Raw genomic sequence first — 7,230 nt, forward strand, 5'->3', positions numbered from 1 at the left:
TGAATCCATCCAGTTAGAGCTCCAATCCCAAAGCTCCCTAAACACATGTATTCACTAGTCCTTTATAAGTACTAGTCTCCCTAATTCTCTTTTCACTACTAGCCTCCTCCCTTAACTGACCTCACCCACTTTCTATGATCTTTTCCACCCCTAATCACCTCATCTCTCTATTGCTGCTCAAACCTTCAACTCATCCCCTGTAGATCCAGGCTTTAAAGAGCCTAAGTCTTTCTGTCCTATACCTAATAGCTGGCCACACCTTGTCCTTTAGTTCTCATTTCAAATATTACCTACTTGAAGAGGACTTCTTGACTCTGTTTAAAGTAAATCCTTCCAATTTTTTCCCTATCTCATCACCTTTTTAATTTCTTCATATGTGTACCCCACCACCACCATTCCATGAGGGCAGGGATCATATCTGATACATTGGCAACTGGATTCCTGGCACCTAGTATAGCATCTGGCACATAACAGCTATTCAGTAAATACCAAAGGAAGTAGTGAATGAACAAATGTTTTCTATAAAGACCATTCCACTTAACTCATCCTATACATATAGCCCCACATGGGCAAAATGATATGTGTACAAGGTTTTATTTCAGCATTATTTATAACAACAAAAGTTTAGAATCAGCCTAAGTATCTATCAGTAAAGGACTATAACTATAAAATTATATACACACATAAAATGGAATATTACATAGTCATAAAAAAAAAGAATGAAGATGCTCAGTATCTCAGTGGAACAATTTCTAAGATACATCATCAAGTGGAAGAAAACAAGGTGCAGCAAAGTGCGTGTACAGTATTCTATCATTTGTATAACCTCCCAGATCCTACGTAACCCATCTTTGGGGTCCTACCAAGCTCCAGGCTTCCCCATCTCAGAGTCTGGCACCACCATCCCTATAGGTGTCCAAGAGAGAAAACTGTGAGCCACTCTCCCTACCACCTTCTTCATCACCAATCTATCACTGCGTCCTGCTCATTTTACCTCCCAAAGATTTGAATCCATCTACTTCTCTCCATTTCTACCTCCTCCAACAACACCTCTCTTGTTCAAGACATCACCATTTTTCAATCTGACCTACTACAACAGCTTCCCAACTGGTCTCCCCACATCCACTCCAAACCTGCAGCTATAAAAAGCTCTTCAAAATGCGTATCAGACCACCTCACTCCCTGCTTAAAACTTCAACGGCTTCCCATTGTTCTAAGAGTGAAAACCAAAGATTCTGCCCAGGGCCTGTAAGGCTCTGTGGGGTCCGCTCCCCATCTGTCTCACCGGCCTCACCCACACTGAGCTCCCAGTCACACTGACCTTCTGTCATTCTGCTTCAGACACCTACCTCTGCCCGGGACAGTCTTCTCTTCAACTCTACACACCTCATCTACATAACATGCACATCTCCTAGCAATCATCATTTCCTCAGGAAAGCCTTTCCCAACCCACTGGGTTAATCAAGCCTTTTTTTAACATACTAATTGTACTATTTTATGTGGTACTATTAAAAAACGAGCTCTGGTAGCATAGTGGCTAAGACACTTGCCTGCTAACCAGACGGCTGGGTTCAAACCCACCAGCCACTCCTCAGAAGGAAGGTTGGGCAATCCTACTTCCGTAGTGATACTGCCTCGGAAACCCAAGGAGGGGTCGCTATGAGTCGGGTTTGACTCAACGGCACATAACAACAACAACAACAATTAAATTATGATACCTCATCGATTCTACGATGCATTCTTACTTCAGAAATGTTAAAATGTGAAACTCAGAATCAATGAAATAGTGCCACCCTATTAGACTGAAAACTCTTAAAGCAGAGACTTTATTTTCACTCATGTTAATAGAATAGCTCCATTACATTTTCCTCACCACTCCCTACTGGCACACAGTAGGACTAATCAATATTTGTTAACTAAGTGACAAAACAGTCTTGCCAGGTCCCACAAAACATAGGAGAGGGCCATTGGTAAGGCCTAGTAGCTATGCTGGAAACACAGAATGTCAGAGCTGGAGGGACCGACCAAAGCAGCCCCCACTTTTTAGATGAGAAAGCTTAGGGGGAAAATCAGTCTGAGATCTCACAGCTGATTGGGGATCGAGGCAAGACTGGATCCAGTTTGCCCTCTAGTCCTCTTCCCTTAAAGCACAGTCCCTGTCATAGAAAGTCTGTTTTTTATTCTAGTATATTCCTTGAAACCCATATGGAAAAATCAACAAGTATCAACATTTTCTTGTTTGAAACCCGATGGTGGCTCCCTATTACCCACCTTACAGAACCTCTCATCTAGCATTCAAGACTTTCAACAAAGTTCTACCCTATACTTTTTCTTTAGGAGCTCTGGTGGCATAGTGTCTAAGGCATCTGACTGCTAACCAGAAGGCTGACGGTTCAAACCCATCAGCCACTCCTCGGAAGGAAGATGGGGCAATCTGCCTCGGAAACCCAAGGAGGGGTCGCTATGAGTTGGATCCCACTCAATGGCAGTTGAGTTTTTTTTGTTATACTTTTCTTTACTCATTCTGACTCAATGGCTTCCCTCCTCTTTGCACGGGCATTTAGATTACTCCCATGTTTCTTTTATTCCATTTTGTCTTACTTTCTTCAAGATGATCCAATATTCACCTCCTTCAGGTTTTCTTTATGACTATTCCACACACACACACACACACACACACACTCCTACCTGAGTTCCTTCAGGATAAATGCATGCACAGAATGACATGCTCCTCTGTGAACATTTTCTGGGTGTTTCAGGTACGACTGCTTCTCTCCCTACTCAGGTGGGGATTTCTCTACAATCAGGGACTGAGTGTCCTCCTTCCCTGAGTACCTAGTCAGGGCCCTGAACATGCTGTGATCAAATGCAGAATCACCCCTAACTTTATTAGATTTTTGCACACTGGAATGTCCTAAAACAGACAAACATGAGTGCCCATGTACATTTGTATGAATTATCTGAACACAGGCTAATGAGATGAGCAGCTTGGGAGGTCTGTGTGGCTGCAGAAAGGGAACTGAGATCAAATACTGGTATGGAAAAGTATACTTGTAGATAATATAAAATCAACTGTATACGACATCTCCAACTTGGGATGGGGACCACTGGCAGAGATCCAGCCACTGGTTTATTTTGGACAGATCCCTACAGACAATAGAGCCATGGGATATATGTAAATTACCATGGGACATCCAAAGCTCTCCTTTTCCTGTGCTCCTCCTGTGCTGTGTGAACCTTCCTTCTTTCTTGAAACACCCCTACCCCTACCCCACCTGCTGTGGTGCCAGTATGACTTCAGACCTTATTACACTTCTGTGTAGGAATATGAAGTAAGCAGTATGAGAGAGGAATAACGGAAAAGGAGCTACAACAGCAGCTCCTATGTCTTCCCTGGAACAAGAACACACTGTGGGCTGGGCAGAGACAACTGCTTGTACATCGTGTGTTCACCTTGACCAGTGAAAGCACCTCACCCCCAAGAAGCAATCAATTCTTCTCAGCCTCCACATCTAAGAGGCATCACAGAATTGAGGATTCAGAAGAAAGAACAAAAGAGGAAAAGGATAAGAATGGGGAGAAAAAAGAAAGAGAACGGGAAAAGGAAATAATGACATCTAGTAACTAGTATTTACTGAATGCTTATTATGAGCCAGATATCTTGCCAAATATTCATTTAATCCTCACAATCATCTTAGAGGTTATTATTATCCCTATTTTACAGATAAAGAAACTGAGGTTCAGAGAGATTAAGTAACTTGCCCAAGATTCCAAGACATTAAACAAACTGTAGAGGAGGTTTGGAATCCAAGAAGTCTGACCCCAAAGCCTATGTTTCAACTACTCCACAGAGCTGCCTCCCATCAAGGACAGTAGTACCACAGAGATTTCATACACTCAAATTCATTCCCATTTTCTTTTCACCCCAATCCTTAAACAATTCTGAAATCCTCAGAAAACCAGGTAATCTTACAGTAAACCTGGTCTCACTCACCCCTTGAAGGGATTTGTATTGACATGAAGGCTGAGAGGTACATCTCTCATAAAGAGATAAACATCACTTAAAAAAAAAAAAAAAATGCTTCATGGAGGCTGAGGGCCAGCTGATTACCCTGTGATCTATCTACCTGCTGCCTTAGGTCAGCTGCCCCACATAGCTCAGCCCCTATTTCTAAGGCCATCCTAGTCTCCACTCCTCTTTATCAGCCTTACTAATCTTTCTGCTCCCCAAGGATACTGGCTGCCTTACTAGAAAATATCTTCCCATTGACCCCCTCTGATCCTGCCACCCTTCATCACAGTCCCTCTGCAGGACAGAATGTTACTTCTGGTCTTCCTGCTTCTTCAGTTAGGACTCAACCTCCTCTTCTACTCCTGGAGTTCTCCTTCCACCCTCCAGCAGAACTCCAAGGCTAGCCGGCCCCAGTTTTGTAGGCTTTGTGCCCACCATCCCCTTTCATCCCTACCCCATCCCTGGGGATTTCCATCTTCATCCTTCTTTCCTTTGCTTCTCCAATGTCCTAGAACCCCTACTCCTGAACTCCCTCAAGAATTACCTCATTTTGGAGAGCTGGAAGAGATCTGGAATATCATTTCCATTCCATTTCCTTTTTTTTTTTTTTTTAATCAATGCAAAACCGAGGCCTAAAAAAGGCAGTGACTTGCCCAAGGTCACACACAGTTTGTTACAGTTTGTTGATGGCAGAGGCCTGGACCAAAGGGCCTCTGCATTTCCATTTCTTTAATCACCAAGAATTGGGTGGGGATGGGATCCTTTCCCCAGTAGCCCCTTCCTCACCTCATGAAACAATGTCTTGCAAATGCGGGGAAATGGAGGGGTCCCCAAGTGGTCTTAAGGGACACTCAAAGGCTTCCTGAGGGAGCAAGCACTGGGTCCGAGGGAGGGACATGTGGCCCGCTAAATATTCCAGGAGGGAAAACTGTGGTCCCCACCTCTCCCCTTGTCCCGCGGTCCCACATCTGCCTCCTCTCTTCTTTCCTGACCTTTTTCTACAAATCTACCCTTTACTTCTTCCCATCCTACTCCTCACCCATCCCGCAACACTCGGCATTCTCAATTCCCTCACCACCACCTCCCCCTCGTTCATCCTCCATCATGGCCTCCCCCGCCCCTTCTCCCCCAAATCCTCGCCCCATCCCCCTCCCTCGCTCCTCTCTCTAACCCCTCATTCCCTCCGCCCTTCCCTGGGGTCTTGGGGTATCCCCGGTGACCTCTCCGGACCCCCGCCCCCGGCCCGGGCCGCAGGGGGCGCTGTGGGACCGCCCCGGGCCTCTCCACCCCCGCGCAGGGACGTTACCATGCCAGAGCCTCCGAGCAGCTGGGCCGGCTCGGCCCACAAGCCAGTAAAAGCCGTTCTGATTGGCCTGGCCGTAGCCGGGAAGGTGGGGCCAGTGGGGAATCGCACCCCTTCCTGGCCGGGGCTCCGGTTACTCCCGCCGGCGAGTCGCGCCTCAAACCGGGCCCGGTGCTCCCGGTCCCAGCCCCGCCCCGCCCCGGCACGGAGAACAAAGCCACGCCCCCTGGCCGTCTGGGTCCGGGGCCCGCCCACCTGGGAGGCGGGGAGTGCCTTCTCCAGGGCTCTGACTGACAGCTTGGGCAGCCCACACCAAGCTGAACAAAGGCGCGCGGAGCACGGGTCTGGGGCCAACAAACTAGCACGTCTGCAACTCCCCAGCCTTCCCGCCTTCCTCGCCTGCCGACTCCAGACCTTAGACCGCTGGTTTCCCCAGCTCGGCAGGCCCGTCTGCCCTGCATGGGCGCTTGGACAGGCTAGATCCCGAGCGCTCGCACCAAGGATCAGGTCTGGACTGCAGCATCATCATTTCGTACATAGGGCTATCTTTACTTTTCACCAAGCATTTTTTAATTTGATGCGTATTTTTAGAACTTTTCAATGGATTCGTCCATCCAACAAATACTTATTGAGCACCTATTATGTGCCAGAAACTGTTCAGACATTAAGCATACAGCAGGCTTTTTGGGGTTTTTTAAAGGAGAAATCCCTGCCCGCATGGAGCGCACACGTGCTTCTCATGTGAACCTGAAGTTACTGCTTTTGGGATCTGACTCATTCCGTGAACTCGAAGAAAGCTCCATCTTTTATAGGAATTGAAAATGCGAAGTAAATATTAGTATGTTGCGCAGATAAGGAAACTAGCAAAAAGCTATTTAAGGGATAAGCTACAGGTCTCAGGCTACTGAGGGTTCCAGGTACAAGGGTGGAGAAAAGAATTGTACACCTTCCCTTCAAAGATGCTTCCCTTTTCTTTCATTCATCAACACTCATCTGAGTCTGTACTAAGCACTTGGTGCCATGCTTGGTTCCCAGGATACAAAGAACTGAGCTGGGTCCCTGCTTGCAAGGAGCTTAGGCTCTGGCAGAGGAAGGTAGGAGAACAATGAATACAAAGTAGGAGTTGTGAATTAAATGTAACAAAGGGAAAGTGGGGCCTGTCATTCTTGGGTCTGCTGTAGAGAGAAATTTCCTTATAGCTTCAATCACAACAGTACTACAAAACCAAAAAAAAAAACAAACTCACTGCCTTGGAGTCCATTGGACTCATAATGACCTCTCTTTGGGTTTCTGAGGTGGTATCTTCTATGGAAGTAGATCGCCCAGTCTTCCTTCTGAGGAGTGGCTGGTGGGTTTGAACCACCAGCCTTCTGGTTAGCAATCATATGCCTTAGGCACTACGCCACCAGAGATGGCCCCAAATGAAGTCCATGCTGTTATTTGTGCCATCTAGTTGATTCCACCTCATATCCACCCTATATGACAGAGTAGAACCTGCCCCATAGAATTTGCTAAGCTGTAATCTTTATGGGTGCAGAGATGGTCAGGGCTTTTCCCTCAGGAGAGACTGGTAGGTTCAAGCTGCTTATCCGTTAGTTACCAGCTCAGTGCTTACCCATTGTGCCACCAGGGGTCCTTAAAGAAATGCCTGTTGTTATGTGCTGTCGAGTTGGACCTGACTCAGCGACCTCTCCTTGGGTTGCCGAGGCAGTATCACTATGGAAGTAGATTGCCCAACCTTCCTTCTGAGGAGTGGCTAGGGGATTTGAACTGCCAGCCTTCTGGTTAGCAGTCAAGTGCCTTAGGCACTATGCTACCAGAGCTCCTAAAGAAATGCCTAGTCTTGTGGTTTTCAGACTATTAATGAGAACTCTTGGCATAGCAAAAGTGGCTCAGAAGTTCCATACATAGTTAT

The sequence above is a fragment of the Orycteropus afer genome, unplaced genomic scaffold (assembly GCF_000298275.1).
Source record: "Orycteropus afer afer isolate SDZICR_OR568_19922 unplaced genomic scaffold, OryAfe1.0 scaffold00045, whole genome shotgun sequence".
In the NCBI taxonomy this organism is placed as follows: domain Eukaryota; kingdom Metazoa; phylum Chordata; class Mammalia; order Tubulidentata; family Orycteropodidae; genus Orycteropus; species Orycteropus afer.